This window comes from Oryctolagus cuniculus, chromosome 13, assembly GCF_051225735.1.
Source record: "Oryctolagus cuniculus isolate XC-2025 breed Fujian yellow rabbit chromosome 13, ASM5122573v1, whole genome shotgun sequence".
Classification (NCBI taxonomy): domain Eukaryota; kingdom Metazoa; phylum Chordata; class Mammalia; order Lagomorpha; family Leporidae; genus Oryctolagus; species Oryctolagus cuniculus.
The window spans coordinates 98,772,077-98,789,337 of record NC_142879.1 but is presented as its reverse complement, the minus strand read 5'-3'; the positions used below and the strand labels follow the sequence as shown (position 1 = coordinate 98,789,337).

General features: G+C 48.0%; 1 protein-coding gene across 3 annotated transcripts in view; it reads right to left on the bottom strand.

Annotated features, from left to right (window-relative positions):
• DIP2C (DIP2 acetate--CoA ligase C (putative)) overlaps positions 1 to 17,261 on the bottom strand; it is a 488,945-nt gene that overhangs the window by 421,761 nt on the left and 49,923 nt on the right. The window lies entirely within an intron of this gene.

Here is a 17,261-nt window from a genome sequence, read left to right as displayed (position 1 = left end):
AATGCAACTGATGAGATATATGGCAAAGTACTTGACAGCTCACAAACTTTTAAAAACTTCTTAGAAATGTAAAGCCAGCTAATAAGCTATGAATAAATAAATAAGGAACCACCACTGCCACGAAATGCTCCTCCAAAATTTCAATCACATTAAACATTTCAATCATGTCAAAATACATATTAATAATCACTCACCAGCTGGCGCCGTGGCTCACTTGGCTAATCCTCTGCCTGCGGCGCCAGCACCCCAGGTTCTAGTCCCGGTTGGGGCACCAGATTCTGTCCCAGTTGCTCCTCTTCCAGTCTAGCTCTCTGTTGTGGCCCGGGAGTACAGTGGAGGGTGGCCCAAGTGCTTGGGCCCTGCACCCGCATGAGAGACCAGGAGGAAGCACCTGGCTCCTGGCTTCGGATCGGCGCAGCACGCCAGCCATAGCAGCCATTTGGGGGGTGAACCAATGGAAAAGAAAGACCTTTATCTCTCTCTCTCTCTCTCTCACTGTCTAACTCTGCCTGTCAAAATAATGATAATAATAATAATCACTCACCAACTGCTGATGTGCTAAATATCGCGTTAAGTGCTCTGCACACAATCCGTAACCACTCTGTCACACAGATACAATTATGCGCAAACGGAGACAAGGATACACCAAGAAAATCATCCCAAGGTCCACAGACAATGATGTGAAGCTAGGGAGGGAGCCCCACCAGGACCTGCAGCCAGCAGTGAGACTCCAGGGACAAAATTTCACCTGCCATCAGGTGACAGGGATCGAGGTCGTGGGGATGCTGCCCCATCCCAATCAACAGCACCTGCAGAAATGGCTGCTCCTTCTCTCCTCCGCCTCTCTCCTCATCTCACCTCCCTTTCTGGTCCCCTGTCTCCCTCCTTACGCTTTGTTTTTCCTTTCCTTTTCACCATGAGCCCATCAAATGACAGCATTCATCTAAAGATGTTCGGAGGCACCCAAATATATTCTGGATGGGACACGGGACATGGAGAGGAAATACCAAAGCTGAACAAGGCCCCCAAGACCACTTGGTTGATCCCCACCTTTGGAGAAACGGAAACTCACATGGGACAGAATGGAGTAAGGTTACCCAAACAGTAAAACACAGAATTAAAATCCAGGCCTTCTATGCCCAAACTCTTCACTAGAGCCCTGGACATTTGTGACCAGACCAGTTAAATTACCACCAGCAACCATTGCAAGGAAAAATGCATCCCTTTCCTCCCAGCTGTGTCTTCCCTGTCACTCAGGGCAGGTGTAATTAGGTCACTCATTGTACCAGGATTTCGTGCAGCTGGAAGAGAAAAGCTCCTTGTGGCTTATGTAAAAATCCCTTCGCCTTATGGGCAACAGGAGTTCAGAGGTGGACAGTCCTCAAGATGAGCTAAAGCTCTCCCAGCTTCCATACTCCTGCTGCTCACCCCACACCCTGGGATGCGGCTTTCCTCCTCCCATGTGGGAGACCCAGATGGAGCTCCTGACTCCGGGCCCAGCCCTGGCCATTGCAACCATTTGGGGAGATGAAAGATCTGTCTTGGGGCCGGTGCTGTGGCGCAGCGGTTAAAGCCTTGGTCTGAAGCACCGGCATCCCATATGGGCATCAGTTTGTCCCGGCTGCTCCTTTTCCAATCCAGCTCTCTGCTATGGCCTGAAAAAGCAGTAGAAGATGGCCCAAGTTCTTGGGCCACTGCACCCACATGGAAGACCCAGAAGAAGCTCCTGGCTTCTGGCTTCGGATTGGCACAGCTCCAGCCGTTGCAGCCAACCGGGGAGTGAACCTCTCTCTCTGTGTCTACCTCTCTCTGTAACTCTTTCAAATAAATAAAAAATAAATCTTAAAAAAAAAAATCTGTCTCTCCTCTCTCTATCTCACTCACTCATTCTTTCAAATAAATACATCTTTATAAAAAAAAAGTATTCAGATACTAAAATGCAGAATCAGAATGTTTAAAAGTTATTAACGGGGCCCAGCACCACGGCTTAGTAGGTTAATCCTCCACCTGCAGTTCTGGCATCCCATAGGGGTGTTCAGTTCTAGTCCCAGCTGCTCCTCTTCCTTTCCAGCTCTCTGCTATGGCCCAGGAAAGCTGTAGAAGGATGACCCAAGTGCTTGGGCCCCTGAACCCATATGGGAGACTGGGAAGAAGCACCTGGCTCCTGGCTTTGGATCGGCGCAGGTCTGGCCATTGCGGCCATTTGGGGAGTGAACCAACAGAAGGAAGACCTTTCTCTCTGTCCCTCCCTCTCACTGTCTCTAACTCTACCTCTCAAATAAATAAAATGTTTTTTTTTTAAAAAGTTATTAACAGAATCAAGAACAATATTCCACTAACGTTCTAAGCATTTCCCATGCTGTAAGCCAGTGTAGCCTTCAAAATTAATATTATTCCTATGCAACCAGCGGGGAAACTGAGGCACAGAAATTTTTAGTAACTGCAGGAAACTGCAATGAAAAGGACCAGCTGGGATCCAAACTAATGATCTAACCACACGCTAATCTCTCTTTCCAGGCTGAAACGGTATCCAAAATGACAAGATAAGGTGGTGTTACATAAATGAGCCAACGGTGGCCCCCGTGGGTCCACTCAAAGGCTGGTATTTACTTCTTCATTTCAGCCTGTGGCTGTCAACCCAGACACCTGCCTGCACCAGCCTCAAAGTTTTTACACAGTTATTTTTCTAAATGTCCCCCAAAACCATTGTTTTTAGCCATCTAGGGCCTGCTGTCTTGCTGACAATTAACCCGAGACCTCTGTCAGGCAAAGGGCACTGTGCCAGGTCCTGAGAGGAGAAAAAGACACGAACGGGAACCACTCCATCCTCCCAGGCTCCCGCTCTGTAGGGACAAGCCCAGGCCGCGGAGCACAACACAACACGGGAGAGGGAAGGTGAGGAGAGGCCGTGCTGCAGGAGATGCTGTCAAGAGATGGAAAAACATGAGCCAGCAAAAGGGAGAAGGGCAGACCCTGCCAGAGAAAGCAAAGGATGTAATTAGCGATTGCCTTTTCAAGCAGGCATCAACAATTTGCTTGCTGGGTGCTATTCTCAAGCTGGGCGCTATTAAAAGGCAAGTCACTTGCCGTGGCGGGGGAGGCGGGGTCAGGGTGGACAGCAGCACCCCCATCTCTCCCCGTGAGATGCAGGTGGGACCTCTAGCCCCAGTCTTAGCAACCACAAGTCTGCTAACATTGCTAAGCACCCCATTCTCAGTCACTTCCATCTGGAGGGCTGGAGCCATGATGGCAGGGGTGGAGGTGGAGAGGACCAGCTGGCTGAGGGAGGGGCAGGCATTTAGCCTAGCAGTTAAGATGCTCACATCCCACATCAGCATAGCTGAGTTGGAGACCCAACTCCAACTCCTGAATGGAGTCTGCAGCTCACAGCTGCAGCCCCCGCCCAACCTCCTGCCACTGCTGTCTGTCTCTGCCTCTCAAATAAGCAAGAAATTGGTTAAGGGAGACACTGGGTTACAAGAAGCCAATGGGTTTGCCACTTGCAGCTGCGGTGAACAGTCAGCACCAGACAGCAAAGACCCACAGAACAGAAAGGTCAGTTTCCAAAGCCTGGGTTCTCGACTCCATGGGCTCTATTCTCAGGAGGTTCCTTGGCAGGCATCAAGTCCGCCTAGGCACAGTGCTACAGAAACAGGAAGTGGGAGATGGAGACCTGACGCTGAAGATGGTTCCCTTTCTGTCCTCTGCACGCCACAGCGTCTCCCCTGCACAGGCGAATCTGGGATCTAATGTGGCACACATGGAAGATGGGTACTTAAAAATGGCCTTGAAGGATGCAGCTCGTGTCCAGCACGTGGAAAACAGGTCAGTCCTGTCTGTGAAATCAGCCGCATGAAGCAGGTACTGCACCATCCTTTGGACTTGATCTCATTACTGGACACAGCTTGAAGGTCACCAAAACGTGAGGCTCTGTGACAGACGTTGAAGAAAGACCAGGGAGTGTCCTGAAGTCCGAGTGATGACAGAAACGGGGAAGGGGTGACAGGGTTGTGAATGAAATCACTGCTTACCCAGGCCAGCGCTGTGGCACAATGTGTTAACGCCCTGGCCTGAAGCACCCGCATCCCATATGGGCGCTGGTTCAAGACCCGGTTGCTCCATTTCCTGTCCAGCTCTCTGCTATGGCCTGGGAAAGCAGTAGAGGATGGCCCAAGTGCTTGGGCCCCTGCACCCCCATGGGAGACCTGGAGGAAGCTCCTGGCTCCTGGCTTCGGATCGGCGCAGCCCCAGCCATTGCAACCAACTGGGGACTGAACCATAGGATAGAAGACCCCCCACCCCCCACCTCTCCTCTCTCTGTGTAACTCTTTCAAGTAAAATTAAAAAAAAAAAAAAAAAAAAAAAAAAGAAATCGCTGTTCACCTACGGCAAGACCACCCCGCAGTCCCTTTCCTGGGGGACATGCTTCACAATGTGCAGTGTATCAGAAAGAGACCTGAATGGCAGGCAGCAGCCTGGTGTCTACCCCTGACCGAGTCCAGTGCACACCCCAGGCTTTGTATCACACACGGTTGGCACCTGTTCCCCTCACGCAACACCTCAGGGGCTGCTTAGGCTGAAGACGATTTGCTTCCTCACCAGGGAAAGAACACACTTGTGCTAAGTCACCTCGAAGCTCACTTCCCGCTCTAGGAATCTGTGTCAGAAAACAAAGATATGGACTCAGCCCCCATCACTAACCCAAGGAGCACAACACCAGGCTAATAAAACTGTATGACCGGCCGGCACTGCGGCTCATTTGGCTAATCCTCCGCCTGCGGCGCCGGCTTCCCAGGTTCTAGTCCCGGTTGGGGCGCCAGATTCTGTCCCGGTTGCTCCTCTTCCAGTCCAGCTCTCTGCTGTGGCCCGGGAGGGCAGTGGAGGATGGCCCAAGTCCTTGGGCCCTGCAGCTACATGGGAGACCAGGAGAAGCACCTGGCTCCTGGCTTTGGATCAGCACAAGTGCACTGGCCGTAGCGACCATTTGGGGGGTGAACCAATGGAAAAGGAAGACCTTTATCTCTGTCTCTCTCTCTCTCTCTCTGTCTAATTCTGCCTGTCAAAAAAAACAAAACAAAAAAAAACAAACAAACAAACAAAAAAAAAAAAACTGTATGACCATCACCATCTGGAACACTGCCAGCACACACATATACACACATATTTATATCACTATGGAACAGAAAAAGGCAGTTTCATTTCTACAGATTTTTAAATTCTTCCATACACTTTTTAAAATAGTTACAATTATTCCCTTACTTAATGTTCAGTACTTTAAATGAAAGGTTAATTGTATAGACTCTGGTAATTACAAAAGAGTAAGACAACAGATAAAATGGCACCATGAATAATTAACACCACTGCTTTGATTCTGTTCAGACCAGGAATGCAGTGCTAACAGGCTCTGAGTTCTCTTGTTACTCTTTGGTACAGGCACAGTCTTATTTACAACCAGAAAAGACACCCAGCAGCAGCAGAATCCAGGGCAGGACTCCCAGGCCTGGCCACATGCAAGCTGCTCTCAGACCTCCCCAAAGCTGTCCCTACACAGGCCCAGGCCTAGCCAGGACCTGGCTTTCAGAACTCTGCAGAACCACAGGGGGCATAGGAGTTAGCATGGCAGTGGGACTGGGCAGGGCACAGCTGTCTTGGCAAGCTCCCTCTAACGTCTCAGTGAGCTGCAGGTTCCTCAGGCGGGAACTTTCTGCTAAACCCTGGGGAAACGGAGGTGGGAATGACAGAATGAGAAGCATATCTATTCTCCCCCAGCCCTTGAGAGGATTCCAAATATCAATGCTAACTTGGTTTATTCACTCAAATAATTCCTATAACTCACAAAACTAAAATGATTTCAAACAGTATTATTTTAATTTAAATAAAATTAAATCGGGTCATTCACATAAATGAAATTCTTTTAAATATTAACTCAATTTTTAAAGTACCATTTGTTTTGATACTACACTGCATTTCCCATCTATTAGAGGAAGGTGACATTCCTTCTACCAAAGCTAGCCAGAATATTCCTGAGTCTTTCATTTTCCCAGGCTTTCATCAGTCCCTTGGGACCATTACAGTTTTTGTAGCACTATCCATTTTAATTAAATTACCTAAGAATATATCATCTGCAGGCACTCAATTGTACGGTGACACTTGTGATCACGTACAATACATAGCTAACTACAAATATCAATACTTAACTGTGCCATTTTGTGGCAATAACAGAACTAGGAGACAGACAGGACAGTCAGTACTTAGCAGCTCCAGGTGTCAAAGCTCCTGCAAGAGGATTCTTCAATGGATATGCTTAACATTTTTTAAAACTATTTTTTTTGACAGGCAGAGTTAGACAGTGAGAGAAAGAGACAGAGAAAGGTCTTCTTTTCGTTGGTTCACCTCCCAAAATGACCTAAAACTATTTTTATATTGGTTCAATTCTTTTATCAAATACTCATTCAGTGCCAAGTACTCCCTCTCCAGCCAACCCTTTTAAAAATATCTAAAATTTCAGAAAGGAGTAGCCCTTTCATTTAGAGACCCTCATAATGCAGTCCTAGTCAGTGTCTGCAAAATACAGCTTGGCACTTCAACATTTTCATATTGTACAAATATGAAGTCAAGGGAAGGCATTCTCATATTTTTCACACAGACCCATTAATAAATTCAAAGCATCTATCTTCACTTTAATACTCTTATCTAGAATGTAATTTTCCATAAAATGCACCACCAATGTTCAGCACCCAGCATGCCAATAAACTTCTGAGAACTTTAGAAGCTATTAAATATGATCAAAGGTTACTTTTAATTTTTGAGCTGAGGATACCATGTATTAGAGAACAGAATGGAGACTGAAGTGTATATATATATATATATATATATATATATAAATCACAGTGATTTAATTAAAGAACAGTGAAAATCAGAAAAGAGATCAGGCAGTCTCTAAGGCAACAAAGAATCAGGTTTAACAAAAGGTAGACATGGACCATAAAATATTTAGTATTTCCTCTTCTATAATTGGCAGCAGGCCAGGATGAGAGCAGGTGTGAGAGGACAGAGAGAATGAGATGTGCCCATCTTCTCAGGAAGGTGCATGTAGACCAGCAATGTAACTCAAAACCATGCAGGCACAGGGCCCCGATTCAGATCCCAAGTGACTCTGGGCCCACAATTATCCATCATCACCATGCTGGACGGCTCAGAACCATCCCTTCAGCTGGACTTGAAACTGTTTCTGCACAGAGGCCACTGAAGAGGCAAGAACGAAACCCTCCCATGCAGGGCAGATCTCATTTACAAGTGACTTCACTTTTTTAAAAGTACTGTTAAGTTTTAGAACATTTTGGAGACTTTTTCAAAAAATTTTAGAGGCTTTTTTTAAAATAAAGTATTTCTGGCTGGCGCCGCAGCTAACTAGGCTAATCCTCTGCCTGCAGCACCGGCACCCTGGCTTCTAGTCCCGGTTGGAGCGTCAGGTTCTGTCCTGGCTGCTCCTCTTCCAGGCCAGCTCTCTGCTGTGGCCCAGGAGTGCAGTGGAGGATGGCCCAAGTGCTTGGGCCCTGCACCCGCATGGGAGACCAGGAGGAAGCACTTGATTCCTGGCTTTGGATCGGCGCAGCAGCCACTTAGGGGGTGAACCAACAGAAAAGGAAGACCTTTATCTCTGTCTCTCTCTCTCTCATTGTCTAACTCTGTCAAAAAAATAAAAAAAAAAAATAATAAAATAAACTATTTCTAATACTTTAGTTTAAAACACCTTGCATTTCAGTAGCCTCTACCTTCCTGCACAGTTCTTCAATGTTTAGGCCACAATGATTACTTCGCTAGCCTTTGTACCCCTTTCCAAATAAAACCTGGGACGCTCTTTATAGTCGAGGATCCAAACATTGAGTACAAAGGAAAAACAGTACTGTATAAGTGGAGCAGGTGGCTGATGGCCACTGTTAACACCTTCCTTTCTTCCCCTCCAGGGTCAGTGACCTCGGCAAGAGTAGGGACATCCACGACTATTTATTTACCTTAATCCCAAGCAGGGCAGCCTCTTCCCCCACGCTGGATCCTCCCTTACGAAGCACAACACTGAGCCCTGAGTTCTTGGATGAGCTTTTCAAAGCTCTTTCCCCAAAAGCAAGTGCCGGGCATTTACCGCCTGGTGAGAGGAGGAGACCCACAGGCAGGGGCTTTGAAAGGATGTGCATGCATCGTGAGAAGGACTCTGACCTAACAGCTCCAGAGACAAGAGCCTGTGGAGTGGGACAGACGCATGTTCTCATGCAAAGACCACGGCCTCTTATTCCCTCCATCCGCCTCTCCTCAATCCTGTTCTTCAAAGGTTACCCAAAAGTTAAGAGTTAAATCCAGACGGCCTGTCTGTGAGCTAATCAGGCTCCTTGCAAACCTGCATACTGGTAGCCTGATGAAAAGTAATGCTCACCCTGGATGCGGCAGTTTTGACTTTTACCCAAACACTGAGCTGCCTTCAGAAGGGCTTCTCAACACCTGCTTCGCGTCAGAACCCGCTGAGGAGCTGTGGAAACTACCCAGCCCTGCTTAGCTTGAGAATTGACCCCAGTGATTTCCAGGCGATTGTGAGAACCCATGGCGGCAAGTAATGGGACTTGCTTGAGCTCGGCTATTTGAAACCTGCCTCATCGCCATTCTCAACATGACAAGAGTTTCTCCATTTCTTCCCATCAGAACTAAACCAGTGGGAGGCAACAGAGATACTATTCAACTCAATCCAACAAGACCTCTCTTGCCTGGTTCTATGCTCCGTGGGCTAAACAACACACAGTGATTTCTGCCATGCATATAAAACCAGGACTTGGCCCCAGACAAACCCTGATGTCTAGAGGACATGCATTCCAAAACCACTCTTCTCAATAAACCCTTCATTCATGAAACCGTGAGAACACAGGGCTTGTCTCCTCTGGCTAGCAGAAGAAGCACATTTTCCCACATTCTGAGCACCAAGGTGTTGATGTAGCTGGGAAGGATGAGGGCAGTACAAGCTGGTGGTCTCGCGCATCTCTGCACAATCCCAGCTGCGTGCCTTATGGTAACAGCTGGACTCACGGCCCGGGGCATAAAGGTACTCATGCTGTTCATCTCCTTAGTAACGGTGGAACACTGCTCGGAAGCAGAAGTTAAAAATGGGCCAAATGGGCTGAGTGAGGACAGCCACAAGCGGCAGAACACAGCCATCACAGTGAGCACATGCCCCAGGAAAAGAGTTCGAATCCGCACTCCCCATCACCAACTATCCATAGATTAGGCAGCCGAGCCCAAGGTGAAGAGAGTACTGAGGCACTTGCTCCAGGCACCACGTGCCTCTGGACCTGGAAGAACCACATCCTGACAATGCCCACAGAAGCAACGCACGCCAGGAAGTCCACTGGGCCCAGCTTTCATGCTGGGGTGGGGAACCCTTATTCTGCCAAGGGCCACTTGGATATTCATATCATTTGCAGGCCATACAAAAATCATCAGCTTAAAAATTAGACTGCTATAGATTTGTTGAATGTTGAGTCCTGTCTATGGTTGCCTTGGCAGGGCCAGATCAAATGATTTCAATATCCTACAGGCTGGACGTTGCCCACCCCTGTAAGCTAACGTGGAATGCACCAGACTGTGCATACACTGCCCTGCCTCCCACCCTCATAATGATCCTAATAAGTGCTTAGATGAGGGAACTTCAAAAGGTTCATGGAAAATGGATATAAAAGATAGGCTTGGTTTGGTGCAAAACAATTTAAAATCCATCCAAACAAAACGGTCTTCAAAAAGTTCACAAAGACCGGCACCGAGGCTCACTTGGCTAATCCTCCGCCTGCGGCACCGGCACCCCAGGTTCTAGTCCCGGTTGCTCCTCTTCCAGTCCAGCTCTCTGCTGTGGCCCGGGAGGGCAGTGGAGGATGGCCCAGGTCCTTGGGCCCTGCACCCGCATGGGAGACCAGGAGGAAGCACCTGGCTCCTGGCTTCAGATCAGCACACACGCCAGACGTGGCAGCCATTTGGGGGGTGAACCAACAGAAAAGGAAGACCTTTATCTCTGTCTCTCTCTCTCTCACTGTCTAGCTCTGCCTGTCAAGAAAAAAAAGTTCACAAAAAATGTATACTATTAAAAAAACTGCATGGATTTCAAAAAAATTTTTTTTGCATCAAAATCCTTTAATTCCAGTTTTCCATGGAATGTTTTGAGTACCCCTGCATTGTCACCACCCACCTGAAGAGATTGGCACCCACATGAGCCAAGTAACCTCCCCAAAGCCACTGAACTGACAAGTGGCAGGAGCCACCATCTAAGCCAGATGCCATCACAAGCCACCTCCAAACTGAGCTCCAAGGAACAAAATGTCCCATGGGTGGACTGCTCCCTGCACACGATACAAAGACTGCACTTACTGACAGGGTAGATAGAGAAAACTGACTCAAAAACACAGAGAAGAAAAACTCACTATCCCACCGAGGTACCAGAAAGTACAGTCTCTAAAATTACTGGAGCAATTTCACCATGATTTTCTGTCAGGGGACCCTTACCCCACACATGGCAGGGGAACTAGTACATGGTGGGAAATCACAGAAAATCTGTGCATCCATCAGGGGAAATGCATTCAATTCCCAAAATAAAGACAGGGATAGCTTTAGCACCCTCTCCTTTTTTTTCCCCCTAAAAAAGATTCTCCAGGGGCAGGTACTTGGTGCAGTGGCTCAAGATACCACTTAGGATGCCTGCATTCTATGTCACAGTGCTTGGGTTCAAGTCTCACTCCTCTTGGGATCCAGTTTCCTGCTGATTCACACCCCGGGAGGCAGCAGATGACGGCTTCAAGTATATGGGCTCCTGTCACTCATAGAGGAGACGTGGGTGAAGTTCCTGGCTCCTGGCTTCAGTGTGGTCTAGCCCTGGCTGTTACAGGATGTGGGGAGTGAAACAAAGAATGAGAACTCCCTCTCTCTTTGGCTCTCTCGTTCTCGGTCTCTCTCTTCTTTCATTTTATGAGGGAAAACATGAATAAAAATATTAAGTTCTGCATAAATTGTTGTCTTTATGATAGCCAGAGTTCACACTGCTAGCAAAGAGAGAGGGGGGAAAAAGCATTTTATTAGTCAGGGTTTCATGGTGGTTTGTTCTGGTTAAACCTGTTGCCTGTCCCCAACAGCTGCAGCAACCATGCCTTAGGGCGGTCCTGACAGTGAGCATCAGCGCCTCCAGGCGCACAGTGACACTGGAGAAGGAGGGCTTTTCCTGAGCGTGGTTCCCCTCCCTCTCTACCCGGGGACGCCAGCTCAGTCCCTTCAGCAGTAGAGGATGTCAACACTAAACTCTTAGTTCAAATGCAGGCCGCTACTTAACAATTTTGACCTAATTTTCATTACATCATATAACACTTTTACATCACCCTTCCAAAGAACTGATCTTGAATTTCATTACATCACGTAATGAAAATTAGATCAAAATCCTGTCCTCAGTGGCCCACACCCGTGAGTCTTCATTTCTAGTTGGCCCCAAATTCTTCAGAATTTAAATCGACACAGAGGTATGATCATGAACAAGCCAGATTTACGTAAACTTGTCACTTATCCTGACTCTAGCTTATGGATTAATCCTGAAACTCTTTTTTATTTTGTATTTTATTTCTTTTTTTTTTTTTTTTTTTGACAGGCAGAGTGGACAGTGAGAGAGAGAGACAGAGAGAAAGGTCTTCCTTTGCCGTTGGTTCACCCTCCAATGGCCGCCGCGGCCGGCGCGCTGCGGCCGGCGCACCGCGCTGATCCGATGGCAGGAGCCAGGAGCCAGGTGCTTTTCCTGGTCTCCCATGGGGTGCAGGGCCCAAGCACCTGGGCCATCCTCCACTGCACTCCCTGGCCACAGCAGAGGGCTGGCCTGGAAGAGGGGCAACCGGGACAGAATCCGGCGCCCCGACCGGGACTAGAACCCGGTGTGCCGGCGCCGCTAGGCGGAGGATTAGCCTAGTGAGCCGCGGCGCCGGCCCTTATTTTGTATTTTAAATTATTTGAGATGGAGTGCAAGCGAGCGAGAGAGTGAGAGAGAGAGCCCGCACTTCCATCTGCTCGTCCATGCCTCAAATGCCTGCAGCTCATTCCAGGTCTCCCACACGGTGGCAGGGACCCGAGCACCAGGGTTCAATGTTAGCAGAAAGACAGAATCCGAATCCCGGGCAGGGAAGGGAACCAGACTCCAAGCTGGGACTGAGCTAAACACCTGCCCCAGCACAGTCTTAAAGGGCAATTAACCTTGACAGCAGTCCCCAGTTGTTGCGCAACTGCCGCAAACTGCCGGGATCCAAAACAGTGGGTTTTACAGACCTCAGCCCTACTAGGCAAAGGAGATTGCAGATGACATTCACTTATTTTTCAGTCACTAAAGCTGAACAAACAAACAGAATTTGTGAGTCTTCCTGATTTGGTGTAAGAAAGATCCGGCGACAGCAACAAAGACAACAAAAGAACATTCTGGTATATCCACCTATAAGTCAGTATAGCTGAACTTCTCAGCTATTTATGTCCAAGCTATTAATATAAGGGAACTATAAGCTGTGGAACTCATTGAAGTACAAAATAAATGTTACAGCATCACATACCGGCTACTGGGCAGTCCCTGTGCCTCCCCTTACAGGCTGAGAAACACGGCGAGTTGTCGAGATGGCACATGGAGGACAGCTGGACCCTGTGCAAAGACCCAGGGCTTGGGGACAGGGGAGCTGCCAGCGTTTTGTACCAGAAGAAAACAGCACAGGGGGGCCAGCGCTGTGGCATAGCAGGTAAGGCCACCACCTGCGTCCCGGCTGCTCTACTTCCAATCCAGCTCTCCATGATGGCCTGGGAAAGCAGAAGATGGCTTAAGTCCTTGGGCCCCTGCAGGCATCCACATGGGAGACCCAGAGGAAGCTCCTAGCTCCTGGCTTTGCATCAGCAAAGCTCCAGCTGTTGCGGCCATCTGGGGAGTGAACCAGTGGACCTCTCTCTCTCTGCCTCTGCCTCTCTGTAACTCTGCCTTTCAAATAAATAAAATCAAGAAAAGAAGAGAGAAGAGAAGAGAGAGAAGAGAGAAGAGAGAGAGAAGAGAGAAGAGAAGAAAGCAGCACAGGAGCCAATCCGGGCCTGGGAGTCCGAGTCAGGACGGCATGGCTGGACAGCCCAGTTTCTGGGATGTTCATGACACCAAGGCAGGAACCCACTGCACAGCATGGGCCGCAGCTGCTGGGAAAACAAACAGTCACTGAAGCCAGGGAGAGGGGGAAGAGCAGCACAGAGAGGGTGGGGGCCACATCACAGCAACTGTTTGCATATTAATCCAAAAGGTACAGCTGAATAGTAACTCCTTTTTTTCTAATTTTTTTATTTATTTTTCTCTCAACTGCTACTATGAAAATGTCCATATATACTAAAAAGCTGAAAGACCATTACAAATGAATACATAAATTTTCTCCACTTAGATCCAACAGCGCTCTCCCTCTCTATCTATCTTCTCTCCCCCAATCACTCACGAGTGAGAGGCAGACTCCTGACACCTGCCCCCCCCCCAAGTCACATGTTTCGAGGACAAGGCTCCAGCATAACCACAAGACCATCATCACACAAAAGACAGAAGCGATTTCATATTAGCATTGTCTTTTGCGTATGCAAATCAGCCAAACCCTCCCCAGAATGTGTTTTTAGCTGTTCTTCTCCAAATCAATCCAATCATGTGGGATTCTCTTTCCATCGACAACAGCTCCCTATAGTCTCCACACAACTCACTTCTTCTTTTTTCATCTTCACCGTTTTTTTTTTTTAAAGATTTATTTTATTTATTAGAAAAACAGAATTACAGAGAGAGGTAGAGAAAGAGAGAGGTCTTCTATCCTCTCGTTCACTCCCCTAAGTGGCTGCAATAGCGAGAACTGGGCCAATCCAAAGCCAGCTGCCAGGACCTTCTTCAGGGTCTCCTACATGGGTGCAAGGGCCCAAGCACTTGGGCCGTCCTCCGCTGCTTTCCCAGGCCATAGCAGAGAGCTGGATTGGAAGTGGAACAGCTGGGACTCAAACCAGCACCCATATGGTATATAGGCAATGCAGGCAGTAGCTTAACCTGCTACACCACGACACCAGCCCCAGGATCTTCACTTCATCAAGAGTCCCAGTCAGCTGTCTTGCAGAACACTCCTTATTTTAGATTTGTCGATTTTCTCAGGGTGTCATTAAGTTGTTTCTCTTTCCACCTAATTCCCTGTAAACAGGAAGCTTAAGTCTACAGGCTCAATTGAATACTGTCACTTTCGAGCACGAAGACTTCGCAGGCAAGTGGCTGGTGAACGAATGCTTACACCTATGCCCAGCCCTATGACCATTCTTCAGTACAGAAAGTGCGGCACCTGCCCCCTCTAAGGAGCCCCTGGACGCCGTCAGAAATGGCTAGTGAGAGAAGCCTGGGAGCTGTTACACACACACACAGGCCAAGCCAGCTGGCTTCACACCAAGCCACGCCGATGTGGCCACCACGGCAGCACCAGACTGCCCGAATCTGACACTGGCTAAGAGCGCGAGCACCAAACCCCTCCATTGTGAAGGGATACCATCCCCTCTCAACTGGTGAGCAACAGGCAGGCAGGCTGAGGATTGGCAGAACGCAGACGCCAGGCCCTGCCCACCATCCTCTGTCATTGCAGCATCTGGGGAAGACCCTCGCCTGAATCAGCCACTACACTGAGTTCACAAAACGCTGTTTTTCTTCTTGGCCCACATCCTCTCCCTTTACCAGCTGTCATGCCTCTGTCAATAAACACTCCTTCCTCCTGCGTTTTTCTTAACTTAAGGGTTTGTCTTTTTACTTGTGACCTCTTACTTCATCAATGTGATACAGTCAGTAATAACCATTATTGAGACACACACATAAAACTTAGCAATAACTTTTGCCCTTAGGTAACTACTGTTGTGGAAACCCATTATGTAATAAGGTGACTGCATTATATTAGTAAGACTTATAGGACACTTCAAATAGTTCATGGAAAATGGGTCTAAAATCCATGAATATGAATAAGGGACCTTCAAAAACTTCATGAGAAGTATGTATTATGAAAAAGCTATTTCAAATTTTTAAAAATATTTATTTATTTAAGAGGCAGAGTTACAGAAAGAGAGGTCTTCCACCTGCTGGCTCAGTCTTCAAATGGTTGTAATGGCTAGAGCTAAGCCAATCTAAAGCCAGGAGCCAGGAGCGTCTGGGACTCCCACGCAGGTGCAGGGGCCCAAGCACTTGAGCCATCTTCCACTACTTTCCTAGGCCACTGGCAGGGAGCTGGACAGGAAGCAGAACAGCCAGGACTCAAACCAGCACCTATGTGGGATGCCAGCACCGCAGGCAGAGGCTTAACCCACTATGCCACAGTACCAGTCTCCTAAGATTTTTATACCAAAATTTGTATTTAAATTCTATTTTTCCACAACCATTGTGAAGTATTCTCATACATTTGATGATTTACAAAATTTTATGTATTCTCTTTTATTTTATTTACTTATTTGAGAGGCAGAGGAAGAGAGAGCACACACTAGCTCCCATTCAATGGTTCGTTCCCCAAATGCCAGCCAGGGCAGAAATTAGAAGCTAGGAACTCAAAGCACCCCTCCCACGTGGAGACAGGAACCTAATCACTTGAGCTACCACCACTGCTCTCAGGGTCTGCACGAGGGCCAGGGTCTGGGGCCAAGGCCAACAATCAAACTCAGGCACTCCAATGTGGGCCACCCACTGCTACTGGCGTTACCATCTACAGCTTTCCCAAGCTTAACAGCTGTTTTTCTCCAGATTCCTTTCCTGCAGCACTAACTGAGTTTCTGCTTAGATTTGGTAACTATTTTCTTCTCTTAGGGCTTGCCTGGAAGAGAAAGTGCTAAAGCCACCGCGACTCCTCTTGATGAGTGCTGGCCTGTAGACAAGCAGGATCCCTGCAGGCTTCCTTCTCCAAGGACTCCATTTATCCACACTCCAACCTGGTCTACAAAAGGGTCTCAGCTTTCCCCCAGGGCTACTTCTCCCCCTAATTTTTCATATCTGCTGTCGATCTAACAGAGCGCCAAGTTTCAAAAACAGGTGATGAGAACAGGGTCAGATGATTCCAGATGGGTTCCCATTTGCTGAGACAGTGGCATATTCCTACCGGGTATCTGAAGTATGACACAAAAGTCATTACCTGTGCTAGTACATTTGGGTTGCTACAACAAAACAGCATAGGCTGGGGGGCTCATAAATGACAGAAATGCCTTTCTCACTGCCTCCAGAAACCGGTAAATCCAAGGTCAAGGCACCAGCAGATGTGGTGTTGTGGCAAGGGCACCTCTGTGTCCTCAACATCAAAGGTCAGAGCGGTCCCCTGGGGTCTCCTTTATGAGGGCACAAACCCCACTCACGGTGGCGGGGGCTCCACTTTCACTGACCTGCTCGCCTCCCAGCGGCCCCACTCCATCCGGGCCTTGGGATTTCAGCTGAGCACTTTGGGACGGACACATGCGTTCAGACCACAGACAGTACCACTGCTGGCAAAGCCCATCCACCGAACCATAGATGCTACTTCTGCTTCTACGAAGTCTCGAGATAAAACTGACGAGAAAGAGGCCTACAGAGAAACAAACTCACACAAAAGGGCAAAACATCCAGCGCTTTATCCAAGACTTGCTGAGTGTGCCTTGTCTGTATGGCTGATTGTAAAATTCTTGTTCTCGTGTTTCACCACCAGGAAGGCCAATACCACTGTTCTAATTCACTTGCTCTATCTTTCCCAAAGCTTCACACCAAGGGAGATTCAACTAGGACACAACAATTAATCTACTGAAAAATACCCAGACCTTTGCCCAAGGATTAATCCTTCCCAACAGAAATGTGGAAGGACTGGTTACCTAATAGCCCTTTCTCTATTCCGTGACACCCTCGGGACACAGCCCCCAGACAGGTCCACACAGTAGGTGAGGAAGGGCCACACATCGCCAGAACTCCAAGTCTGAGAAAATGTGTATTAGCAAAACTGAAACTCTGCAAAAGTTAGTGACCTCTGAGCGTGACCCAAAATGCATTATTTCAGAGCTCTATGTATGAACACGACTGGACAACCAGGATGGAGGACGCTCAAAACATCTTTGGTGAATAAATGAATCTTGAAAGCTTAGGAAAAGAAGAGAATTCTATTTAGTTTGGGACCCTAACTGTACAGCTGCTGCTTCACAGACAGCAGGGTTTGCCTTAGTTAACTCAAGAAAAGGTAAACAAT